The sequence below is a fragment of the Amblyomma mixtum genome, chromosome 3 (assembly GCF_055824585.1).
Source record: "Amblyomma mixtum isolate Tamu chromosome 3, ASM5582458v1, whole genome shotgun sequence".
NCBI lineage: Eukaryota > Metazoa > Arthropoda > Arachnida > Ixodida > Ixodidae > Amblyomma > Amblyomma mixtum.
In genome coordinates this window covers 394,061,237-394,089,091 of record NC_143014.1, presented here as the reverse complement: position 1 = coordinate 394,089,091, position 27,855 = coordinate 394,061,237, and the positions used below count along the sequence as shown (strand labels likewise).

Below are 27,855 nucleotides of genomic sequence, written 5' to 3'. Positions count from 1 at the left end.
CCAGGAATGGGTTAAAGAGTAGCTTGCAAAGGCGACAGGATAAGTTAGCCACGCGGCAGTTGAGCGCGCTCAGCCACAGGCAGACGACGTTCGGCGGCGCACATGTCAGGTGAGGTGGCCGCTTCTGGAGCAGCGGCCCGGGTGGGCACGCGAGCCAACCCAAAAACCATATGGCATGCCCTTGACTGACACTGTCTGCGTACGCCCCAGGCCTTGCAAGCCAACTCGTTTTTGCTGGCTTGTGTTGCCGCCAGACAAGCACAACAGGCAGCCGGCGCACTCTTTTATTGCCTTCAGTATGTGCCGCGGCGGTTCCAGAAGCACCGGCTGCCCTGGTTTCCTCCTTTGCCACGCCAGCGTCTGTGCCAGTAGGCCCGGCTGCCCTGCCACCCGCGGCGGCCAGACGAGGAATGGCCGCCGTCGCCACCGTCGCTGCGGTACTGCTGGCGGAGGTCTTCATCTGCGCCGTTCAAAAAACACATCGAGGCATGCAAGGCACTAGCGCAGCTGCACTAGCGAGACGTCCACGCCAATGCGCCAGCGGACACCTCCGCTGAGAGGCGTTTCTACTCTACACTCGACGCCGTATATGGAAGGCGCCTCTGGTGAGCGTCCCTGTTTTGCTTTGTGACGCGAATTTACTACCCGACCAGACAAGATGTCAAACCTTAGATTTAATCCAGCCACGACGGTCGTATGCATGCCAGCCTTTCTTCGCTAAAGAGTAAACAAGGCTTCCGTATACAGGGTCATTTTTTTTAACATTTACAGATTGTTATTTTAAATATTGTGTGGGATACGTCGGTGCGGTAAGCTGAGCTGGATTGTACGGCAAGGCGGTCATTATGTACCCCGTATGGATCAAAATTAGAATATTTTCGAAATTTAACTAACTTTTATTTTTAATTAAGGGGACAAAGTTATACTGCGAAATTGATGACCGTCAACATCGAAGGCGAGCTGTGTTTTTATGTTTATTTAATCGACAATGTGTTTCGAAATAACGAACGTCAAAAATAAAGCATTTTCAAGCTCGTTGAGTAGGCTACCCTGCATTGCACATTTATAAAAAGACTTCCTTCGCACTTTTTACGCATCAGATGCAGGCTCAGCTGGTGTATCTGATGATGCAGAAGAAGCTAACTTGATTTCGGCGATGATACCACGCGCAGCGACTTCCTTTTATAATTGGGTAATGAGAGTGTTCAAAACAAGTGTTCAAACAAGTGTTCAAATGCGCATTTTTGGCGTTCGATATTTGGAACCACATTGCCGATTAAGAAAATTTAAAAATCAGGGCTCACCTACTATGTTGACGGCCATCAGTTTCGCAATAAAAACTTGACCCTTAAAACCTGAAGTAAAAAAGTTTATTAGTTAATTTAAGTTAATCGTTTAAATATTGATGTATATGAGGTACGTAATGTCCAACTTGCTGTGCAATCCAGGTCAACAGACAGCACCGAACTATCTCTCAGTTTTTAAAATAAAACTCTCTAAATGTTGAAAAAAATCACTCTGCAGAAGCCAGAAAGACCACTTTTTTAACAACCACCTTTTTGTCGGTGTTCCTCTTTCCCTGACTTGAGGGTACACTGGGGACAAATTTAATTGACCTGCATCGATAGATTACCGCGTACTACTAAAAATTACAGGTATCACCATCGCCAACTGACTCCATATCCTAACCGCAATGACGTGAACACAATTTTAAAAGCGCGTATCTGAGGCTAGGCTACTCGCTATTCACTTCAAAACGGCAATCAGGAAGTCCTTTTGGCCTTTATGTCACAAGTTGGAATCAATTCTATGAGAACATAAACTTTATGGAGCTGTCCTCAGTGTCCCGTTAAGACAGCGGTCGCACTGAACCAAAACAACTCAAACTTGGTGCAAGGTTACACGATGTACTACAAGGGCGACACAAGGCGCTTCACTGAAGCACTTGAGAGGACAGCTCAATTCGACCTCAAAAAATTGAGGGGGCAGTTTGACTGTCTTAAGTGCGTAGAGGCGAAAGCGTTTTCCGCACCACTTTGACTGCCTCTGTGGCAATGGTGACGTCACCACTGGATAACGTCATACATAATGACAAATTACTAATTAATGGCTAATTACTGATTAATGACTAAACACTAATTAACTGCTAATTAATGATGCTTAAGCTTCGCCTCTAGGAGTGGAACGCGACAGCGTGTTGTAGCGCTGCCAGAGAGTCCGCGGAACGCCACCACCCGTTCGGCGCGATGCCTTGCCCTTTGAACGCAACGCTTTTTGAGGAAAGGAAATGGCGCAGTAATTCTCTGTCACCTCAGTGGACACCCGAACCGCACCGTAGAGGAAGGGAGCAAGTGGGAGTGAAAGAAGAAAGAGAAGTAATAAAGAAAATGAAAATTAAATACAATTTTCATTTTCTTCAGGAAAGGAAGAGGGAGAGAGAGAGAGAGACTGTCGGCGAGGCGATGGAGAGGGCGCGGCGGCGGCTGCTGCGGCGGCGGCCCCGGCGCACCAGCTGTGCCCCGTGTGACGTCACCCGCTCCTCGCGCATGCGCAGCTTGGCCTTTCCAGAGTTCCGCGAAATGACTCAGCGACTATCGTAGTGTTTCTTTCGCAACAAAAAGGTACGCCTTCAAAAATGTGATGGATGCGGGGGTAAAAGAAAGGCGAGCCACGGTCATTGGTCCAGCGCGTAGACCTAGGTCCACTCAGACGGGAAGCGGCCACGGGCAGTTACGGGTTCTGTTTTTCTCTTTCGTGTTTTGGTTCCTGCCATGATTGCTTTCCGTTTTTTACCTTATTTAAATTTTGATTTCACTCGTTCTTTATCTCTTCTTCTGTCCCTACCTCTTTCCACATTTATCCTGGTTCACTTTCCTCTCTTCGCCATTTTTTTTTATATACACCTACTGCTTTGTGAAGCCCATTGATCTCCTGTTTTTTTTCTCGTTTTCGTCCTTCCTACAGATCCCCGCACCTTCCCTCCTCCTCCTCCTTTGTAGCATGAACCAACAAGCCCTGCATGGAGTACTCTATAGCATCGAGCAGAGCTGCCAAAAATGAGACCTACCGTCCTTTTCCGGGAGCTCCTTTACGAGACCGAAGTGTACGGTGTGCCCATCAATGGAAGTACACCCGGGTATTCTCAGGGCTCGTCGAACTTCGTCCACGCTGCCAAACTCGAGACAAGCGAATCTAGAAGAGGCAAACAACCCGAGCTGCACAACGACATCTACAGCCAGCCAGTAATTTCGACCACACTGCCCGGAATTTATCCGACAATAACACCGTGGTCGCTTCCGCGATCTCAGCGTGTGCAGACAACAAAATGGTCGCTCGGCATGTTAGCGGCAGCGTGCCATGTATTCGTTCGGAACTCCCTCGACACCTGCTAGCATGCCGTGCACGAAACCATGAGGTGAGTACAGCATGCGCGCACAGCCGCGACGAAAAAGCGCTCAATTGCAACAAACATCATATCGTCACTGCACCAAAATATATGCCTGCATTTCAATTCTGCAAGTGGCAAGCAAGGAAACGTGCGCAATAGCACGGTTCTGGACACGACTTAATCGGCGGATGGCGCAGGGCGCGCGATTGGCCACGCTGCTGACATGCGCCTTCCATCACCGCCACATAAATTTCTCAGCGATTTGGCCTTTCTTCACCTACAGGTTATTTATTTATTATTTATTTATTCGATACTGTCAATCCCATCAGGGATCGTAACAGGGAGGGCATTCAAAGTACAGAGGCACACACAAAAAAAATAGCAATTGTAATTAATCAAAGTACATAAAAAATATAACACGAGATTATACATTGGAAGATACGAATAACAAATAAACCAGAGTGAGGAGCATGTGACATGATTTTGGCGGACAATAATACCACAAGTGAAAACACAAACGGAAGGAATAACTTGGTAATGACATATATGAACGCAATAAATACTAAGATATAAGTAGTTGATTTTCCACACGTGTGCTAAAGGAATTCAATGATGGACTACTAACAATGGATGTGTTCAAGGTGTTCCATTCGCGTATAGCACGAGGGAAGTATGAATATTTGAAAGTGTCAGTACGGAATGAAAACTCGTTTAGAGTGTGTATGTGTTTATTACGTGTTTGTCGCGTTTGTGATTGTGATATGTATCTTGAAGTGGCGACTTTTAATTGATTGTGTACGATTTGGTACATGGTTTTAAGGCGCGCTAGTTTTGCTCTGTTTTGAAGGGTTAGTAGTCCTGCGTGTTTGATTAGTTCTGTTGGTGAGTCTGTCAACCTGTGTCTATTAAATATACATCTGACCGCCTTCCTCTGCACTGCTTCTATTTGTTTAGTGAGCTTGTTAGTGAAAGGAAACCAAACAACATTAGCATACTCTAGAATTGGTCTGACATATGTGTTATATGCAAGAAGCTTTGTTTCTGATGGTGCTAGTTTGAGGCGTCTATTAATGAAAAATAACTGTTTTAAGGCGGTTGATGTGACATTGTTAACATGAGAATCCCATCTGAGGTCAGAGGTTAGTGTTATGCCCAAATATTTATATTCGGACACCGAATCAAGAGGAATATTGTTTAATGTGTACTGAAAATTTGATTTGTGTATCTTTCTGGTTACGGATAAAGCAACTGATTTTTTAACATTAATAGTCATCTGCCATTCTTGCAATGCATCCTGTCCAGCCTCTGTGCCAACTGGCATCCACAAATGGAGGCTGTTTGTCAGTCATGCGCAAGGTGCTCACCCATTCTTGATGATGAGAACTCAGGCCCCCGGAAAGTGCTCCTTGAGGCGGCGCACGGGACAGTCACACGGCAGCCGGAAGACGTCCAGAATGTTCCCAATGGTGGCGGTCTTGCGCGTCACGCACTTCTCCACTTGCAGCAGCTTCCCTCCGACGTGCTTCTGGAGGCGCTTCAAGTTGGCCGCGGCTATCGCCGGGCTCAGGTAACGGGCGAAGGCCTTCCTGCGGCCAGCGAATACGAGGCAGGTGGAAAGCACAGTGTGTCTGTAGTAACTCTGTATATAGACCCAGCGAGTAAGGCCGTGTTCCGGGTTCTCTAGCAACGGCGAGGTTGGCTACAGTAGCCCTGCTTGCGGAATTTCACGAGAGCTCTGATATGCCACTGTGCCTTGAGACACCACCAATCTCACTCGCAGTGAGCTATAGTTGCGCGATGACGGGCTGCGATTCCGGCGCAGGTACGCTGAAGCAAGGAGTGAACTCTTAGCTCGACTTTTTTTCTCCGCTGGCACAGTGACACTCGTCAGTCGAGGCAGTTAAAGCGTCACCAATGTGTGCACTATCAGTGCACTGAAGACCCAGGCTGCGCGTAGTTCTCAAATTTTGTTTCAAGAGATTTTTCTCAACCCCTTCTAAAAAACTTTATAGAATATATTTGCACTTAACGCGATGGAGTCCCGCGTAAGCTTTCTACGCACGAGTAAAAAGATGTGCAAGAGGGAACTTGGAATTTGCGATCGCTTTTATGGCAGCCGCCGCAGTGGCTCAGCGGTTATGGCACTCGGCTGCTGGCCCGAAAGACGCGGGTTCGATCCCGCGGTCGCATTTCAATGGAGGCGAAATGCTAGGGGTCTGTGTACTGTGCGATGTCGGTGCGCGCTAAAGAACCCCAGGTGGACGAAATTATTCGGAGCCCTCCACTACGGCGTCCCTCACAGCCTGAGTCGCTTTGGGACTTTAAACTCGCCATAAACCAAATGAAAACTTTTAAGGCGCAAGTCTCAGAAGAGCTATAGCTACTGCCTATTAAAACAAACTAAAGAGGTCAAATTTATCCCTAAATGCATAGCGTCCATTTGTGCAATATGGCCGCTATAATGCTTCCACCTAAACAGCTTCCCATAAGCTCGCACAAATCAGCGCGTACTTTTAGTGCGCACATTCAGTATGAAACGACGCAGATTTCGAAGGCAGGAGCTTGCACTCTGCTGTAGCTGTGCAAACCTGATCCAACCAAGGCGCTTACATGAACTCGATAGTCTCGGGTCGAGTCGGTCTGTCGGGTCGGCCCGAGTCAGCTCGACAGCAAGGACTGGGCTGACTCGCTGGGCCCTTCCCCCTTATAATCGCTTCCAGGCCTGGGAATAGGATAATGTGCTGGGCAGAAGTGCACCAGGAGCCGATTTTCTACTCCGAGGGCGCGCCGCAAGTGGTATCGACTTCGTGTAAATGCCCAGTCGTCGAGTTGGAGGGGGGGAGGGGGGGGGAATTGCTCATCTCGACGCCTGACTCGAACCGCTGCGGTCGGGTTCATGCAAACGAAGAGGGCTTCCGAGGCGCGTCTGCCTTAAGAGGAGGTTGACCCTAGAATTCCACCTTCCGAGAACACGGACGCAGTGATATCGTCTCAGGCAACCACAGCTTGTTCGCAAGTCCTTACGTGCCGCCGTGCTGTCTGGTTGACGGTCGACCGGTGGTCATGGTGCTGCCTTAACGCCACTCACACGCTGGTGTGCCTCCTATCCCCTTTGATACCGCTCTCATGGCGGCACTCAGACGATTTAAATTGGCCAACACGCGAAGATGCTAACACTGACGCTTAGCATCTTCGCGAGTTGGCCAGCCTCGAACTAAGGTCTGCATCAGCTTTTCCTTCTCACTGTTTTAGCACTAAAAAATACTAATCAAAAGCATCTCTATTTTGAAAGTACAAGAAATTCATGCAAAATGTTTCCACCAATAGACATGATTGTAAGCTGTCCAATCCAAAATGTATTTCATCAGGCATCCGTAATGAGCACAAACCAGTAATCGAAAGCTCTCGCAATAAAAACACATAGGAATACAAAAAAAGAAACAATGATAAGGAAAAGCACAGAGTAAATGTTCACAAAAGAAAAACAAAAGCACCACCAAAAGAAGGAAAAGCGGGGGGGGGGGGGGGGGGGGTTCAGGGCGCTACCTAGCTGCTGATATAAACTTGCAGTTCATACTGAAGTCAGGTGCAAGTTTCAAGTTAATAGGCAATTCCAAAATTATGCACCGGAGTAATGAACTAAGCATTCCATGCGTGCACATAACCAGCAGGTAGATTGAAAGGGTGGAAGAGCGGGCTAGTTGGTAGTTCATCTTGAAGAAAAACACAGCGCACTCCTAAGACCAGACATAGAGCAATTTTAATGTGTAGGATTCGAAATTCGTCTTTTAGCCTTTTTTACCTTTTGGACAAGGTTGTTTTCTGTCTTCTGCTTTTAACGTCCCTTTTGGTTCTTTTATCAGTTTTAAAAAATTTTTAATGGTCTTTTTGGCCTTTTAGTGCATTTTGTTCACTTGTCATCTCCTAGTGTTTTTTGTCTCTTGTACTGCCTGCTTGCGTCATCCTTTTAAGCGTCATCCTTTTAAGCGTGATCCTTTTAATCGCCCCTCCACTTGTCTCTTTATCTTGTCTAGTTTTCATTTTTTGTTGCCTCCAAGGGTCGCCCTTGCCCTCATGTTATTTTCAATTGCAGTTTGTTATCTTTCGGTCGCGTGCAAACACAGCAGATGTTACTCATGTCTTCCCGCTCACTTTTCGAACGTATATTTATGTTGCTCCACAATAAAATAACCAGTTGAAGTCAGCGCTGTATCTTCTTGCCTTTCTTTGTCCGTGTCTTAGGAGTGCGCTGTGTTTTTCCTCAAGGTAGATTGATATTCGCATTTTATGCATGGCTCGTAGTTACGGTATAGTAAAAAAAAACTCAATCGTAGAGGAGTAGTGGTTGGTTGATGGGGTTTAACGTCCCAAAGCGACTCAGGCTATGAGGGACGCCGTAGTGAAGGCCTCCGGAAATTTCGACCATCTGGGGCTCTTTAACGTGCACTGACATCACGCAGTACACGGGCCTCTAGAATTTCAACTCCATCGAAATTCAACCGCCGCGGCCGGGATCGAGCCGGCGTCTTTCCGGTCAGCAGCCCAACACCATAACCACTGAGCCACCGCAGCGGCCGGCGAAAGGGTGCTGGTACTAGTATTATTTATCAATAATGAGCTGAACCTCGTTACAACGAAGTTGGAGAATCTCCGGGATTTCTTCGTTATAGCTACTGCCTCGACATAGCAAACGCGACCTCGGTTGCAACTGTCGCATGCCAGCGGGCTTACGTACATAACGAGAACAACAAAGACGACGTTTGGCGTGCCGCCGATGTGCTTTGTGGGCTCATTACTGAACCGAGCGCCCACCACGTGGCCGAATATGCGTACACCAACCGAGGAAGTCAGCCTTGCCAACGCGCGCTCATGCCTTCCGCAGGCCGCATGAGCTTCAGAGCCAAGGTGGATAGGTCTTCGAGGACCGACCTATTCGGAATGTTCAGCTGCGTTCGTTCTTGGTGCCGCTATAAAAGAGGGCGCGCAGCACCGATTTCTTCGCGAGTGCCTGCTTTGGTTGGCTTCGCAGCATAGCTCACGAGCACGCGGGCGACAACACTTATTCGCACGACAGGGATATGCATACATGCCAGACCGAAAGCTTTGATGATAGCCGCCTTCTGGTCAACGGAAATTGTTTTACGCTTTCATTTTCCGCTGCTTCTCGATACCGCTATGCTCATCTAGCGCACTACTGAACAGGTTTAACATTGAGACCATAATGCGAAAATGGCTTATTCGTTTATTGGGACTTAACGTCCCGAAGCGACTCAGGCTATGAGGGACGCCGTAGTGAAGGGCTCCTTTAAATTTCGACCACCTGGGATTCTTTAACGTCCACTGACATATCGTACAGTACACGGGCCCCTAGAATTTCGCCTCCATCGAAATTCGACCGCCGCGGTCGGGATCGAAACCGTGTCTTTCGGGACAGCAGGCGAGCGCCGTAACCACTGAGCCACCACGGCGGGGTGAAAATGGCAACTGATGTGCACACGGAACCAGAGAAGCAGTGCGCGCTCGCAGTAGGCCGTACGTAGCGAGGAGGTTTGCGCACGGAGCAACTGCAGTTTTTTACTCTGAACAGGCATGCACGTGTTAAGCACCGTTACGAATTTACAGGCTCAGCGCTAAATGGCTTGTGGGGTTCACTCGAAGTTCGTTCTCTCCCGCTGAAAGAAAATTTCACTTCGTAAAAACGAGATGTCAAATGGGCTTCCAAGGGGAGTGGTTATTCCTTCGTTACATACATTATTTCGTTATAACGAGGCCCGACTGCACATATTTTGTATTGTCGCAGCTCGACAGCTCGCAGTCTGACGGTCCCATGACAAATGTAAAATCCCCGTGACATTACTCATGTTGCAAGTAAGCACAATGGGCTCGGTCCTCGTCACTGAGCAGTAAAGAGAGCCGTACTGAGACGCTCTTCCTTGATGCCTAAGGCACATCATGTAAGAACGCGAGTGGTCGCTCTTCCAGTCGGTCTGAGGGCCGCAGAGCGATTACAGCAAATACATTATCCGCCCTAAAATTACTGTCAGCCCGCGCGACCACATGCGAGCTCATAAGACTCGAGGGGCACCAGCAGATTGAGAACTGCACGCCAAGCTTTCTGCGGAGGGGGGGGGGGGGGGTCATGTAGAGGTGTGGCCAAAATATGGGGGACACTTAAGCTCCGCCTTTAAGGGTATGAGGCAATAGCGTTAATGGGTCGCGTCAGCGACTGCGGACACTTGTCTCATTAGCATATTACCTGATCACGTGCCAGATCACTAGAACACCAATGTCACGTGACACAAGCATAAGGTCGTTCGTGTACACTCACCCCTCACCGACATGCACTTTGTTACTCACTTAATCACAACTTACTTAATTAGTGCCTCTATAATCGCACACAGACTCAATAGCGCACAGTCATAAACTACCACAGTTATGTGAAAAACCACACAACATACATATAAAAGCTCGCTTTAGCCAAGCCTAAGAACGTGCTTCCGTGGCCTAGGGATAGCGTGTCTGACTAGAAATCCAAGGGGCAAACGTACAGTTCTCCACCATTATTAACCGTTTCGTTTTCTGCGCAGTTAACTTGCTTTATATGCTTATATGTCGTAATGACGCTGGGTCATGTTGCGAACTTGTAATCACGATTTGGTTTGGTTTGATTTATTTTACCGTCCCAAAGCGACTCAGGTTGTGAGGGACGCGCGGTGGAGGGCTCCGGAAATTTCGACCACCTGGGGTTTTATAACGTGCACTGACATCGCACAGCACACGGGCCTCTGCAATTTCGCCTCCATCGAAATTCGGCCGCCGCGGCCGGAAAGTAATCACGATTTATGTGTTGTTTAAATCACTCCACATGTGACGTCAAACATTTTCGATCAATTCGGAGTTTCGCGACACAAGAACGTCGGACGCCGTATTTCCCGCGGAACGGGAGCCTTACAGCTATCGCTTTAAAGTATGACTGAGCACACTTTGGCGTATGAAATTTTTTCATGCGTTTCGTATGGAAAAATTGGTTCCTTGGATTCATACGCGATCGCAACAGCGGCACGTCCTAACATTATAATATAAAGCGCAGTCGAATCCGGATATATCGAACTCGAAGGGGATCTGGAAATAGTTCGATGTACCGATAATTTGATGTATAAAAAATGGCAGCAGATAAGCCTATCTGTAAGCTACAAGCAAGAATACTCGTCAACCACGCTAGTGAGACGGTTCTTGCAGTGGCGTGCCGCCCGCCGGCGTGCTGGCAACGCGCCGGTCACTGGGCGTTGATATGCCTGACCTTAATCCGTGGCGGAAGGTTCTCTGGAACTAGGCACTTCCTATCATAAGATGCCTATTCTTGTTGCCAGCACACTGTAAATAGAATACTCGCTCATAAAATTAGGGTAAAGCTGGTTTGCGCAACTCCTTCGGCGGCGTAGCGAGCGTAGCACTACAGCGAGGGCCGCCGCTATACCACATGGCAACTTTGTGGCGTGGAAAACAAATACAAGAGATCGGGGACCACTCTCAACCACACCTCACGTTCACCTCGTAACATGGTTTCACAGCGCTATAGCGCTTGCAGCAGGTGAACAAGGTCGCGCAGAACTCCGCGCGAAAAAAGTCATCGATGAGGGCTGTTGGGAGAAGCGCCACTTGTAGGAGCGCGGCGCACAGTTCGATATATCGTACATGACCGGCGAAATTGGAGTTGAGGCGCGTTCACACTGGCGAAGGCGACGCGACTGCTCTGGCCGACTCTCGACGGGCGCCGAGCGTTTTCACAGGCGAGTCTCTCCGAACGAGAAATGGCGGTGGAGTGCCCTCTCCGCCTTCAGCTCGCACATGAGGGTGTGAGCGGGTTTGAAAACCCCGAAAGCTGTACTGCACTAACGACGAAACCAGAGGTGCCTTTGTGTGCGCATGTGCTTGCGGTGGCGGCAGGTATAGCCAGCCACGCAAGCGTCGCCGGACCCAGCGGGGTGCACGCAACGAATGCCGCCACCGAGAGCCGATTTCCTGTGTTCGTCTCACCATGTATAACACACTGTACCTCTACTCTCGCATGTGGACGAAAGGCCAAGGACACATGCGTTACCTAACAACGCATAGTGAGAGCAACTTAATCGCGAATAACCATATCTTTAACTGTCAATCAGGAAAAATTACTCGCAGTAATCGTCCTGATATCACGAAAGGCAGCATGCATGTATAAGCACGCATAACCTTTGACTGCGTAAATATTCAAGACAACTCCGACATCTCTTTCCACGTTTCCGTTTTTATCCGCACATGAAATTGAGGTGCTGCTTATCATAAGAATGAGAAAAATATTTTACGACGTCACAGATTGCCTTTGAGGAAAATTTCACAGGAGAGACACGAACGTCTCGCCAAAAGTAGAAAAAAGCGCATGCAGCAGAAGGCGCAATGCTGCCACCGAAGCGTGTATGTTTGAACACGGACGCCTAAAACGGGGCGGCTGCCGCCCGCCATGGCTTGAATTTCGTGGCGGAGCAAGAACCCGGATATCAATGTCAAGTCACGTGACGCCATACCACGCCACGCCACGGATTGGTTGAGGAGTTCTGCGACATTTCGCGTCGCAAGAAATCGATCAGTCAGCAACTGCCCCGAGCACCAGCGCGGAAGCCTTCCGCAGCTGCTCCGTCAACGCGTGAAACCGGCGCCCCCTACCCGCGAGCAGCTGCCGATAAGCGCCGGCAGCGGCCCGATAACGCTGTCGCCTTCTACTCTTAAAGAGACACTAAAGAGAACACTGAGCTCATTTTTTTTACCGCGGGAACTCAGTCTACACGCTCCAAGCATTCTTAGAAACTTGGAATTATTGTCCTGTGCAGCCAATTTCCCGATTAAATCGAATTAGGCGTCCCGGCTCCCGCAGGTAGCAGGAGTCAACGAACGCGTTGAGTGCCTTTCAGCCAGTCGCGTGGCGGCTTGCCGCTGTGCCACCGCGGAGGAGTAATAATACTCGGAGTGATCTGCGAAAGCAGAGTCCACGCGTTTTTTTTTTATTTCTGTGGGCCTAATTTGCGGCTAGGTTCTCAGCGAATGAAACTTTATTCATAAACCCCCTCCCCCCCCCCAAAAAAAAAATAAAAAATAAAAGCGAAAGCGAAGCCGCTCCACGACTGACTGAAAGGCACTCCACGCGTTGGTTGATTCCTCCTACTCTCGGAGGTCAGTTAAAAAATTTAATAGGGAAATAAGCCGCGCAGGACAATAATGCCAAGTTTCTAAGAATGTTCGGAGCGTGTAAGAAGTACGCGGGCAGTTCCTTCTGTTATTCTATAAAAGGCTTTCTGTAAATTCTGTAAAAAGCTTTCGCGTCTGAAGACAACGTGCGGACGAGCGCATACACTGGAAGCGAGTTACTGAAATACGAAGGAGTCTGGTCCACTCACTTCCCCTTGAAAATCAACTTGACGATGTCACCAGAAAGCTCCGTAAGGTCAACGGAGCGCACGTTGTATCTCATGGTGATTGCCAGACTGCAGCTGTCTCCCTTCTCTGCAAAATGGAAACAGTTTTCCGTGAGAATGGCGCCCGTGGTGCGTCGTGCATCCCATTTCACCGTTGCCACTCGCCCTCCACCTCCCTCCGTCTTTTGAACATTGTATTTTTCGTCGCAATGAATTGCTTCTAAGCCCCTCCCCGCCACAGCGTGGGCACTGTTGCCGTGTAATTTTAACCAGCACGTAAACTACTAGGACTCGCCGCCTGGCGCAGCAAAATCTACGAGGGGCGGAGTACACCTTCACGCGGCATGCCCCGCAGATACTTCACCGCAAAATAAACGGATACAAGGCGCGACACGCGAGAGGCGTACCTGTGGGTTCTCTGAAAAGTATTTCAAACCTGAGAAACGATCTAGGCCGCCAAAAAGTAGTGAAATGGGGCGTCAGAAAGAGCAGAGGCCAAGCGTATGCACGAACAGTAAAATATAACTGCTGTTTGAGACTCTCAACACTCAAGAGCGCAGCAAGGTATTGCTGATGAGTTGTACGGTTCTACAACCCAATGAAAGCAGATTGCGCGCAACTGCCACGCTAATTTTCTTCGCGTGTGTGCCATTTGACCTCACACCCATGGAGAGAACACGGCTGCCGTTATTCTCCACCGTTACATAGGCTAGAAAAAAAGGTGCAAGATTCACGCCGTTAAAGGGACTATGAAATAAATTTATTGAGATTACGTAAAGATAGGCAATCCATCACTCGTCACCGCAGCGCAAGAATTTGAGCTAGCATCAATAACAACGAAGTTATAGACGATTAAAAATCACGCTCCTCCTCTCCCCCGTCAACTCGTACGCGCGGGGCACCATAAAAAAAAATAAAGAAAACAGCTCCGGGACTGGGCTCCGCCCATGAATACGTCATTCGCTGACGTTCGGTTTACGACTTCCGGTTGCACTCCCGAGGAGCAGCGTACGTCGGCAGCGTCTCTCCGGTCTCTGCGCTTTCTTGGCTCCCGAACTCGCGACAGAAAGAGGCGGCAGAGGTGAATTGAAACCATACGCGCGAAGGCAATGCCTAGCTGACTCGCGCTTGCCCGAGGGGGTCGCGCGGCGGCATGAGCAGACGATTTTCACCGCTACCGGAAGTGTGCCCGTGACGTCGTAGCTGCCGCGGCTCGAGCGAATGACAGCGTGTGGTGGCCTGCCGACGTCATGGGTCTAGTGACGTCTGTTTTCCCGATTTTGGTTCCAAAATGGCTCCCTACGAGGACACCAAACGGCCCGCGAATTAAAAAAAAACACGATTTTTAAAAATTCATAATAAATTGCCGGCTCAGTTCAGAAGACTTACACTTGGTGTCAATGCTTCTGAGCATCAGTTCTAACATTTACAAGCGGCTTTTAATTCTTTGCATGGTCCCTTTAAGTTCACGTCTTGCGAATTAGCTATGGGAGTTTAAACGAATTAGCTAGTTGGTAGTTTAATGGCACAAGGAGGACAAGGCTAAAACAGCACCGAAGCAATGTTTATTTAACTCTGTGTTATACTAAGTAAAATGGAATGTAATCATGATACGCTGTGTATTAAAAACAAGTCTAAAAATCCTGCGAGGTGAAAGTGAGGTATACAAGAAAGCGAAAGACACCTACCGAGGCTTTCGATACACTCCTCCGGCACATAGTCTGGAAAAAAAACGCACACACACGATTAGAAAACGCTTACCGCGTTTGCAGTGCGATTCCTTGGCTCATATGAGGCGATATAGGCGTCCATTTGGAGGCTGCTGGCTACAGAGCAGCGGAATTGTTGCGCCACTTGGAGCGACTGTTAAAAGACATGTAAAAGGAGCAGTGTAGACCAGGAAATGTAGGCTAATTAGTGACATCCTAGTTGAAATCAAGAAGAAGAAATGGGCATGTAATACGGAGACAAGGTAACCGATGGTCGGTAAGGGTAGCGGACTGGATTCAACGCAAGTGCAGCAGGGGGCAGCACAAAAATCAGATGTGAGAATAGGAAGTTCGCTGGTATAAGGTGGCCGCAGCTGGCACAAGGGATATGGGGGGGCACTGGACATAGGGTGATGACTATGATGAAGCCCAGTAATTGCACTGCCTCAGTATCCAACGCTCATGTCCACAGTGTCGCGATACCAAAAATAATGTCGGTGCGCGTGCTTACCTTCCAGGCGCAGCTCGTTGAAGTTTTTGGCGCGGCTCCCGCGCTTACCGCCCTTGTGCTTGCCGCGTCCCTTGCCGGACTTCTTGCAGCCTGCGCACCCAAACACTGAATCGTTAGACGCGACACGGACTCTGTGTTGCTCAATGTTCATCGGCGTAGCGAGAGGCGCTGTTCGTCACAGCCCGGACCACGTGATGCGTTTAGCAAAAATGTGCCTCGAATTTACAAAGAGTTCGCGCATTCACAATGCCAAAAGGTGCCTTTATTCGGGGGGACAGATAACTGGGCACTGGCGACACTTGCTTCGGACAAAAGGACTTTCCCTTGACCTGGCTTTTGCTGCACCACCTGCGCGCAGAGGTGTGTGGTACGTGGGGTCTGACGTCACAAAGCTGCAACACGGGCTATCACAGACTATAGTGGAGGGCTCTGAATTACCTTCAGCCACCTGTGGTTCTTTGACGTGCACTGACATAGCGCAGCACACCTTCGTTTTTTTCCGCGGAAAGCGAATGCATTATCGTACTAGCGATCGGAATGGGCCCCGCCGTCTTCAACACACGACGTTGTGTGTGAACATAAAAAAGAGAAGTCGAGACGACACGAAGACCGAAACATTCGGCGCCTCTCAGTAAGGCGACGAAAGTGGGATAGTGCTCACAACTTCCAAACCACACTACCTGCCTTGTGCACGCTCGTGCTGCGCAACTCTGAGAGCAAATCAGATCGTTTTTTTTTTTTCAAAATGAGCAAATTGCAGACACCTAAACTATGGTAGATTTTTTTTTTTTCAGGAGTCAATGCCCAACGCCGCTTCCCAACTAACATCAGCCACTAAGGCTACCCCACACCGCTGGAAAGAACGCGTTTCGAATAGAAACAGCAAAGTACTAGGGCTGTGCCAGCCAACATGAGAAAAGTGCAGAGAGCCAATGTGAGGCCTGCTATGACGCCACTGTTGGTTTGGCTTATTCGCGGTTAACGTCACAAAGCGACTCAGGCTATGGAGGATGCCGTAGTGAAGGGCTCCGGAAATTTCGACCATCTGGGGTTCTTTAACTGTGTGTCAACGAACCGGGCGCTGCGCCGACCGTGTTGCGTGCCAATAGGGGGTTTTGAACGAATTGTTTTAGAATTTTTGCTACTGTCCAACCATGGAGGTAAAGGGTTCGAAAGAACGAAAGCATCCAAGAACCCGACACAGAAGCTACAAATGCCGCATAAGACGTTCGACTAAAGCAGAGGTTCTCGTAGCGGGTTATGTGGGCTATTTGGGCTGCTTGGGGTGTTTTTCGGCTCCCAGAGCGCTAAAATTCACGCGCAGCTCAATTTCTGCCCACTTTATTTTGGGGCTAATCATACTGCAAGTGCTTACAGTTGACGGTTTAGTACACAGCCAGACATTATGAATTAAATCTGGGCACCTCAATAGAAAGAGGAGGAATGGGAGGGGGGGGGGGGGGGGGGGGGGGGGCAGGGAAGTGCTGTGTGTCGGCCTGCAGAAAGAAGATGCAGATTTCAAGCAAGTTAAGGCTCCTCAGTATGTTCTGAAAACTCTGGGGGTCAGGAGTCTTCCCTTCCCTCTCAGGGAAAATGTTTCCCTCGTAAAATTCACAGATTATGGGACACACGTGAGCAGGCGAAACCTCTCTAGCCTGCATGATGCCTTATGATGCCTCTGGAGTGTAAACCTTACTGGAAGTTGGCGCTGTTCGTTTCTGTCGATGTGTCCGGTTTCCTTTGTTGCGCTACAGTGTTTAAACAATGATGCACCAACAAAGCCAACCATTCCGCTCTGCTGAGCCTCGCTGTGTAACCTGAGTGTGTGCGCTGAAATGTAGACCACGTAGCTACAGATCGAGGAGATGAATCCCGACTGGGCCCCGTCGCTTCCCCCTGGGTAGTGCCAGGCATGAACACTGCTAAAGTCACCGACGCACAATGGAAAGTGACGATGCGAAAAGCGCGCCGCTGAGGCCCGGGAACGGCATGCCGAAGCCGACGAGGGCGGGGGGGGGGGGGGGGGGGGGGGAGATATCGACCTAGCCTTGTGCCTCTGCCGATCTTCCCCCTGCCGCCGCAGCTGACTGGAGAAATTAACGTTTCATGGTATATGCGCTGTGCTTCAGCGACCATAAAGTTAAAACGCATCAGACACCTATAATGAGTGCTACATTACGCCTCGAACTAAATTCAACCCGCTCAAAAAGCTTAAAATTGAAAAAAAGTTGGCCCTCTCCAAGCAGGAGAGCTTTTCCTTTGCTACACACACGCACTGAGGAAGTAAATGTGCGATTACAGAGGTTTGTACGCTTCCGTACGAGGGTCTCAAAGAAGATAAAAACGCCAAGTAGCCCACAATGTCATCGTGTAACGAATGGGTTCGAACAGTCCAGCGCTGGCGCTTTTGTCTTTTCATCGTGAGGGGTATTTTTTTTTTTTGGTGGTGTGTGCGAGTGCGTGTACTATATCTTCTGTTCGTGTACTATACTACTGTTCCCGACTCATATGCATTTCTCAATTGGCCTCTCCGCGAATATCGCCTTCAGTCCGTCTGACTTCCACTTCTGCCAGAGCACAGTGTCAAGTGACTGTACAAACTGTCAGTGCTATCTTATGCCCCTTACCACCAATGCATATTGCCGCGAGTCTTTGTAGCGTTTGTTTGTTGTGTTTATTTGTTCATGCTTCAAGGCTGCCGGCACGCCGCTTTATCGCTTCGTTTGTGACGCAAGACGCGCCTAGAATTATCTCGATGGATCGCATCCGGACGGAGCCGACTCTAGTTTTTGCCAGAATGTTCTAGTAACTTCTAAAGCTTTATCTCGAAGATTTGCTACCGGCTTTAAAAAGAGCACGGCTGACAGCGGCGGGCATTCTGTTCGATGACCGCCGAGCACGCTTGTTGCTACGCCGACGTCGCCGAGTGATTCAGTTCTTTGCGGGCGCAAGTCAGCCCGAATAAAGCGTTTCGTTTCGAAGACGTTCTCGCTGTTTTCCTGTTTGCCGTACTGCAGTCACCACTACGTGACATCTGGTGGAGGTGCGGGGTACTATGCCCCCCAAGATGGAACCTGGTGCACAGCCAACGCCCGTCGTGCTTCGCCAGCCCCGTGAGCCACCGACTTTTCGTGGAGAACCACACGAAGATGGGGAAGACTGGCTGGACATGTAGTACGATCGTGTAGCAGCGGTGAACGCCTGGGACGACAGCGCTAAGCTTCGTAACGTTTATTTTGCATTGGACGGCTCCGCCAGAACGTGGTTCGAAAACCACGAATCTTCCCTCACGACCTGGGCGACCTTCAAGAAGCAACTACTGGCTACGTTCACTAGCGTCGTACGCAAGGAAAGAGCGGAGATCCTGCTGCAGTCGCGATTTCAGCGCCCAAACGAGACCGTGACGGCGTATGTGGAAGACATGAACCGCCTTTTCAAGCGCGCCAACCCTGACATGAACGAAGAAAAGAAACTCTCCTTCCTAATGCGAGGCGTGAAGGAGCAACTCTTCGCTGGACTGATCCGGCATCCTCCAACAACCGTTGCCGAGTTTGAAGCTGAAGCTTCAACCATCGAAAGGACCCTGAACGCCCGGACCCGGCACTACAACCGACCACTTGAAGTACTGTCGGCGAGCGCCCCAGAATATACCCCTGCAAGTGGAGGTAACCTTCGTGATCTCATACGCGAAATTGTTCGCGAAGAACTTCGCCGACTGCTGCCATCGCCAACACAGCCGACGCAGCAGACTCAGGTGGCGTCGTTCACGGACATCATCCGCGAAGGAGTACAGCACGCACTTGGCTCCCCATCACAGACAACACCAACAGAAGTTGTAGCCATGAACTACGCCGCCGCACTACTCAGTCCTGTTCCTCGACGAGACCCCCCAAGCCCTCTTCGACGCGCACCAGCTCTACAAGAAGGACGGCCCCAAGCTCCTGCGCGCCCACATTACGACCGACGCTACAGCTTTAGGAAATGCGACGAGTGGCGGACTCTTGACAACCGCCCACTGTGTTTCCATTGTGGCCACGCTGGGCACATACTTCGCCACTGCCCGTACAGAGGCATCGGGCTGCGAGGTTTCGCCATCGACGCCCCTCGACCGCTCCCCGGCCAGCGACCACAGGAAATTGACGACTACCTACGTAGAGGGGAGTACGTGTCTTCAAGCCGTTTTTCCCGCTCCCCATCGCCGTCCACCGCACGATTTCCTTCACCGAGCCGAAGCTACGCCGCGGCTGTTCGAGGAAGGTCCCCTAGCCCCCGTAGCGGAAACTGAACAAAGCAACTTGTGGAGGTCAGGTTGCTTGCCTAGGGAACGACGAAGATCTTCCAGCGACCACGCCGTATGAAGACGCCGCACCTACTACGCCGACGACGCATACAACAGCCTCGACCACGACGCAAACCGCCTTCAAAACTACGCCGCCATCAAGGAAATCTCCGACCACACGCCCCACCCACGATTCACATACCCGACGAAGCCGTAACCCGACGCCGAGGACGACGTGTAACTCCAGAGCCAGGACATCCGACTTAGAAGTGGTTATCGACGGCCAGAAAGTCACCGCTATAGTCGACACAGGAGCCGATTATTGGGTGATGAGCGGACCATTCGCTGCGCAGCTGAGAAAAGTAACGACTACTTGGGGCGGACCGCAAATTCGCACCGCAGGGGGCCACCTCATTACGCCATCAGGACGGTGCACAGCGCGAGTGACTCTCAAGGGACATACCTATCCAGCGACCTCTGTAGTGCTACGGCAATGTTCCCGCGAAGTGATCTTGGGCATGGATTTCCTTAATGAGCATCAAGCGATCATCGACCTGCGATCCAAGATGATCATACTTTCCACGGACGAGGCCATCCCGTCGATAAGAACTCCGGAACATCACGTCACCCTCAGTGTCCTGGAGGAACAAGTGAGTGTCCCACCCCGCTCAAGCGTCATCATCACCGTAGGCGCCACAGAAGCGAATAACACTGAAGCCATTATCGAGGGGAACATACAGTTGCTTCTCGACAGAGGAATCGGCATCGCAAGAGGCATCGCACATTTCCGCAAAGGACAAGCCGATGTATTGTCGACTAACTTCAGCGAAGAATACCGGCACGTTAACAGAGGAACGACGATTGCATTCCTCGACGAAATATCCGACGTACGAGACTTCTTCACGCTCTTCGACCCATCCGTAGAAGATTCGCCTGACCAAGAGAACTCGTCCACTTTCGACATAAACCCAGCCCTGCCCCGGAACAGACAAGACCAGATTCGCAATCTTTTTCGAAGCTACAGCGAGTGCTTCTCGTCATCACCGAAGGTCCGACAAACGCCGATTGCAAACATCGCATTATAACCGACCAGCACGCCCGACCTCTCCGCCAGAGCCTCTACCGAGTGTCGCCGCGAGAACGACAAGACATCCGGGACCAGGCGGAAGAAATGCTGCGCGACGACGTTATTTAACCTTCCAAGAGCCCCTGGGCGGCACCTGTTGTTCTAGTGAGAAAGAAAGACGGTGCACTTCGATTCTGCGTTGATTACCGGCGCTTGAACAACATCACAAAGAAGGACGTCTATCCCCTCCCTCGCATCGACGACATACTGGACCGGCTCTGCAACGCCAGGTATTTCTCATCGATGGACCTCAAGAGCGGCTACTGGTAAATTGAGGTCGATGAAAGAGATCGTGAGAAGACCGCATTCATCACTCCAGATGGGCTTTTCGAGTTCAAGGTGATGCCATTTGGTCTCTGTTCCGCACCAGCCACATTTCAGCGAGTAGTGGATACAGTGCTGGCAGGCCTGAAGTGGCAGATTTGTCTGGTATATTTAGATGACGTCGTTGTCTTCGCCTCGAACTTTGAGGAACACCTAAAAAGGCTTCGAAAAGTACCAGACGCAATCAAATCGTCCGGCCTAACTTTGAAAGCAGAGAAGTGCCACTTTGCCTATGAAGAGCTGCTGTTTCTAGGCCACATCGTTAGGAAGGAGGGAGTACGGCCAGACCCGCAGAAAACCGCTGCTATCGCAATGTTTCCACCACCGGCTGATAAGAAAGCTTTGCGCAGATTCCTCGGACTGTGCGCGTACTACCGACGATTTGTGAAGAACTTTTCACGCATCGCCGAGCCACTGACCCACCTGACAAAGGCAGACGTGCCATTTAAATGGGAAGCGCCGCAAGTGGAAGCCTTCAAGGAACTTCAGCGTCGTTTACAGTCCCCACCGATCCTCGCGCACTTCGACGAAAACGCTGAGACTGAAATTCATACCGACGCAAGTAGTGTGGGCCTAGGCGCTGTCCTCGTTCAGAAAATTGACGGAGTGGAGAAGGTCATCGCATACGCCAGCCGTTCCCTGTCCAAAGCCGAAGTTAATTATTCGACAACTGAGAAGGAGTGCCTTGCCATCATCTGGGCTACGTCGAAATTCCGCCCCTACCTGTACGGACGACCGTTCAAGGTGGTCAGCGATCACCACGCACTGTGCTGGCTCGCCAGTTTGAAGGACCCCTCCGGCCGCCTCGCTCGACGGAGCCTGCGGCTCCAGGAGTTTGATGTAACCGTCGTTTACAAGTCCGGACGCAAGCACTCTGACACCGACTGCCTGTCACGAGCCCCTGTAGATGCACCGCCGCCGGACGACGATGAGGACACCTTCCTGGCACCCATCACCGCCAGCTCTTTTCCACAACAGCAACGCTCGGACCCCGACATCAAATGCCTCATAGAATACTTGGAAGGCAAGGTTTCTTCACCCCCCAGCCTCTTTCAAGCGAGGATTGTCTTCATTCTGTTTAAAGAACGATGTCCTCGTGAAGAAAAACTTTGCAGCGAACAAGACAGCCTACCTTCTTGTTGTACCTGTAAGTCTGCGCGGAGAAATTCTTCAGGCCTCACACGATGAGCCGACAGCTGGACATCTCGGGTTTTCTCGCACCCTCCGCCGCATTCAAGACAAGTATTACTGGCCCCGACTGTCTGCCAATGTCGCGCATTATGTGAGAACCTGCCGAGATTGTCAGCGAAGAAAGACCCCTCCAACCCGACCAGCAGGATTTTTGAACCCCATTGAACCACCCTCAAGGCCCTTTCAGCAGATCGGCATGGACTTTCTTGGCCCTTTTCCGAAATCTACATCTGGAAATAAGTGAATCATTATAGCGACCGACTACCTGACCCGCTACGCCGAGGCAAAAGCCCTACCGAACGGAACAGCAGCAGAAGTCGCCAAATTTTTCGTGGAGAACATTCTTCTGCGACACGGCGCCCCCGATGTGCTCATCACTGACAGAGGAACAGCATTCACGGCGGAACTGACGCAAGCCATCCTCCATTACAGCCAAACCAGCCACCGGAGAACAACTGCATACCACCCGCAGACCAACGGACTGACCGAGCGCCTCAACAAGACCATCGCCGATATGCTCGCGATGTATGTCGATGCCGAACACAAGACCTGGGACGTCATCTTGCCTTACGTAGTCTTCGCCTACAACACCGCAGTGCAGGAGACCACCCAGATGACGCATTTTAGGCTCGTCCATGGCAGAGAGGCCACGACCACGCTGGACGCCATGCTGCCGAACGTTACCGAAGAAGATAACGTCGACGTCGCCGCCTACCTACAACGCGCAGAAGAAGCCCGAAGACTTGCCCGATTAAGGATAAAAGACCAGCAGCGTACCGACGTCACACGCTACAACCTACGAAGACGCAACGCGGAATACAAGCCAGGAGACCGAGTCTGGGTTTGGACGCCCATTCGCCGCCGAGGATTGAGCGAAAAGCTTTTGCGACGCTATTTCGGCCCGTACAAGGTTCTTCGTCGGCTAGGTGAATTGGACTATGAAGTCGTCCCTGACCAAATGACTGCATCCCAGCGACGCCGCGTACGACCCGAACTAATCCATGTCGTACGCCTAAAGCCCTATCATGCATTCGTTCGCAGACTCGTTCATGCATTCGTTCGCAGACAGAAACCTAAAAAAAAATAAAAGTGAAAGCGAAGCCGCTACGCGACTGCCTGAAGTCACTCCACGCGTTGGTTGACTCCTCCTACCGTCAGCGGTGCGTTGAAAAAAAGGCGGGAGCCGGGACGATTAACCCGATTTGGATTAGAGAAATCGGCCGCACAGGACATTAATTCCAAGTTTCTGATAATGCTCGGAACGTTTAGATCGAGTTCCCGCGGTAAAAAGACGAATTAAGATTCCTCATTAGTGCACCTTATAGTGCTAAAGAACTTGCCTTGGGGCTAGTTGGTTCATGATTGAAGTTCAGAATGGCGCAAAAGACACACACACAGGAAAAAAAGGGAATGACAGAAAGAGCGCCAACTACCAACTGAGTTTATTGCGGAAACACCCTCTTTTATAAGGCAAGCCATATCAACCACGAACCGGAAGCAGAAAAAACACATATTCATGGTTTGAATTCACATTTGAAACACCATCGGCAGAAAAAAGCCACAAGAACAAAAAAGCAGAATCTAGAACTACACGTGGCCGTCTAAGAAACCCAGCTCCTGGCGGCAGAGTTTAATCGATGAGGTGCTAATGCAATTGGACCCAGCTTTCTGTATATGATATGCTTCTATAATCTCTCTTTCAAACCTTTCCCTGCCTCTGCCGATAAACGTTGCCTGTCCCAGCATCGGTCCGCAATCTCTGCTGTAAAGAGGCCATCGTAGAAAACCTTTATTACTCTGTTCCTCACGATGGCCTCTTTACAGCTATTCGTGAGAAGTTAAACGAGTCTGATGAAGTAGATTTTCAAAACGCCTGTGGCATAACCAGTGACCACTTTATATCGTTGCTAGAATTTTATCTTCACTCTACTGTCATTGTTTTTAACCAGAAGTTTTATTTGCAAAGAGATGGAATATGCATTGGCTCGTCTATTGCCCCTATTTTAACCGACATCTTTTTATCATTTATTGACAAGCGCATTAGTGCGCAGTTGAACGGAACACCTGTTAGACGGGTTTTCCGCTTTGTTGATGATTATTTTATTCTTTTTCACGGGACCTCTCCTTTTATCTTTGACGACGCTGTTGCTGATGTTCTTAACATTTTTAGAGACAGTTCTCAAGGCCTTACCTTTACTTGGGAACTGCCTCAAGAGGGTAAAATCCAGTTCCTGAACATTCTGTTTGATTTCTCAAAAAAAAGACCATGTGCGTTGGGTGTACAACCCCCGATCTAAGAAAAACCTCATGCCGTTCAGGAGTGCCCACTCCAAACTGGTTAAACGCAGCATAGCCATCACGTGCCTACACGCAGCTCTCTCGAAATCCTGCGATCATTGTGTGCAGGCCGGCTTTGACAAGCAGCTAGTGAGACTGGGTAGCGCTGGCTACCCGTATCTGATGATAACAGCGATATGTGAATCTCTGCTACAAAGAATCAAGGTCACTTCTAGCGGTGATACGCAAAGTAAGCAGGAAGACAAGAGGCCTATGGTGGTAATACGGTAGATGCAAAAGATAGCGCACAATATCAAGAAGGTAGGGGGTCGATATGGTGTAAATGTGTTGTTTTCAGCACCATGCAAGCTTGCAAACATTTGCTCCATGATGAACAGACGACCCCGAAGATGCGCTATCAAACATCAGATACGCTTCACTGAATGCAAGTCCGAAGTCGTATATCGCATACCGCTCAGATGTGGATCCGCCTACAGTGGCCAGACTGGCCGGTGTTTCAACGAGAGAGCTAGCGAGCGCAGAAGAACAATTAAAAACAATGACAGGGGCAACCTGCCGGATCACTGTAGGGAATGCAGAGATTGCGGACCGATGCTGGAACAGGCAACGTTTATCGGCAGAGGCAGGGAAAGGTTTGAAAGAGAGATTATAGAAGCATATCATATGCAGAAAGCTGGGTCCAATTGCATTAGCACTTCATCGATTAAACTCTGCCGCCAGGAGCTGGGTTTCTTAGACGGCCACGTGTAGTTCTAGATTCTGCTTTTTTGTTCTTGTGGCTTTTTTCTGCCGATGGTGTTTCAAATGTGAATTCAAACCATGAATATGTGTTTTTTCTGCTTCCGGTTCGTGGTTGATATGGCTTGCCTTATAAAAGAGGGTGTTTCCGCAATAAACTCAGTTGGTAGTTGGCGCTCTTTCTGTCATTCCCTTTTTTCCTGTGTGTGTGTGTCTTTTGCGCCATTCTGAACTTCAATCTTAAAGTGGTCCTCAAAATACACCCTCCAACAAATGGCCGCGCTGCTTGTTGTCAATGACGTCGCAGTCAACCATCCGGCAGTTGCCTTTGTCAGGTGCAAGCCGGTTGATGATCATTACAATAGGTAGATGCCATTAAGTGGGGAGTCCTGTGAGGCGCACTGGCCGCTTCTCTCTTGAGTGTCTGTCGTAGTTCAGACCGTGGTCTCGCGCTGACTAGGACCAGAGTCCAATTGATCACAAAAGAAAATAAATGCAAGGACGGGATTGTTACTGCAAATGCTACCTGCCGAGAATTCATAAAAATATCGGCAGCACGTGCTTTTCTCCGAGCACTAGTGAGGAAGCAAAAACACTCGGAGGCCAAAGAAAACGATAACTTTGAGGAGATGCTCAGGAGAACTCGTCCAATGTGTTCTCAGTAAAAATTGATTCTGTGGTTTTTATTTTGTTATGTCGATGTTTATTCGGCTGAGAAAATTGGACTTAAAAATGGAACAGTCTTTTCTCGCCATTCAATTCAAACTCGTGAGATTGAACCCGAAAGGGACTCCGTGATCCCCGCATGGAAGTGGACAGTGGTGTTATACACTGGCCTCAGTGATCCGCGACAAAGAGCAATGAAATCTGGCGGGATCACATATCCCCGCAGTTCGCGCAAGCCAAATCCCATCAGGCATCGAGACGAACTAAGACGACAAAGATGTGCTACTGCGAACCAGACTTTAGTTGGAAGCAACGCTTGTGCGTCTCCCTTTTGTGCGTATACGCTTACCCAATGCGTTGCTAGAAACGGAACCTGTGTTCCGCGCACAGGGTATGTGATCGTATGAGGCGGCAGTGAGCAGCGGAAACAAAGGCGCCGCTAGCTATTCCTAAAAATATGAGAGCGCTTTTGAAAGGCAAGAAAAAGTTCGCCAGCACTTAACAACGGCGATGACACTTCCTCTCCGGCGTTCCATCGGGGCCTTGGCTAGAAATGGTCGCAAATATAGGCAATTAGGGATACGCAAAAACCTGCGCGTACAGCTCACGATATTTCAAAAGGGGAGCCCTCAGGCTTGGCTACACCTGTGGAACGATGAGCCGGTACCGAACAAGTCAATCGCAATCTATAAAGAGGGAGCAGATAAGGGAAGGGAATCGTCGGGGGAATCGCTGCTAACGGAAAGCTTCTCTGTGATGTCGTACTGCGTCTGAGTGTTCCAGACCTCGACCACCAGACGAGTGTCTGAAACCTCCGACTGGGCGCCTCTAATCGTTGCTGTTAACAAACTTCCAGCAGTAGTACCAGGGAATGTGCCCCATACGCCCCGACCGCTAGCGGCGTTTACACGAAATCGACAGGGTCGAGTTAAGTCTTCCGAGTAGGAAACCAATTACCGGGTTCATGTAAACGCCATCGAGTCGTGTCCGGGAGTCGAGTAGCTGAGTCGAGTCAGTCCGGCAGCAAGGAGCGGCTCGAATTACACGTACGTAATCACACGTCACGCCTGTGGATAAGATTAGCTGTAAAGGAGAGCGGGCGCGTCGGTTTCGCTACATGCGCCGCGACAGACCTAATCGTGGCTTCAAAGCGTGAACGCGCATTGGCTTGCCGCAGCACCAGCCCGTTCAAATTCATAACTGTGGAACCCACGGCTCTAGAACGCCCTTTGGTGAAGCCGCGTGCCTTTCCCGTCTCGTGTAAGGACGCGGCGCCGTGGCCGAGAAGGCGCGAGCGCCAAGGTCTACACGCGCCGGTCCACGACCAGGGAGCGTGCCGTCGGCTTGTTAGAATATCCGCAAACGTCCTCTCTCATCGGCACTTCTGCCGAGCCTCCCCTGTAGCACCGCTGCGTCGCACAGCGCGCGCGGCTACGCAGAACACAGCGGCGCCCCAAGTCGGGTCGACGCGCGCTCTCGTACACACCAGCTCGCCAATACCACGACGGAGGCATGCTTCGCGAAATTCCACCAAAGCGACCTATTGGCTGCAGAGAGTCCCTGAGGTATGGTCGGCGGTCTTCCGGGCTGTTTGAGCTCGCCGATGCCAGAGAGCCCGCGTTCGAGTGTCCGAACAGCTGACTGCGCCCGACGCGCGAGCCCGGTCACCGCACTCAGTGCTGGCTTGAGCGCGCCGTTAAGTTTCACTCACCCGCTGCTGAATCCCGTTCGTCGTTCTCGGAGTCCGTAGTGCGGGAGACCTCGTCCGTAGTGCGGCAGACCTCGTCCCCCACGCGGTGCGAAGACTGCAGGAAAAAAAGAGGGGGAAAACAGAAGGAGCGTCGGCGACGGTTAGCGGCGAATCTAGAAGAATCGCGGCTTACGCCAACACGCGACGGTCCCGGGCCACCTTCCACGTCGGCTTTCTCGAAATGCATTAGGACTGCGAGCACGGCTGCACGCCGGACGAGCTGCGCTGGCTCACGAATCAGAAATCAGAACCCGAATGCGTGGGCGCGAGGCAGCGGAACGCGCGCCCTCGAGGTGACTGAGACGTGGCGAACGTCCATTCGTAGGGCGCACTGGCGACGACGACGAAGATCGGTCGAACCATTTTCCACATCGAAGAACGCAAAAAAAGATGAAGACTAAAAAAAATGCGGCAGCACACACAGTGTCA

At 50.3% G+C, this 27,855-nt stretch overlaps 1 pseudogene; it reads right to left on the bottom strand.

The window, feature by feature from the left end:
• Positions 1-293: 293 nt before the first annotated feature.
• LOC149357220 (uncharacterized) lies at positions 294-27,613 on the bottom strand (annotated as a pseudogene).
• Between the last annotated feature and the right edge of the window lie 242 nt (positions 27,614-27,855).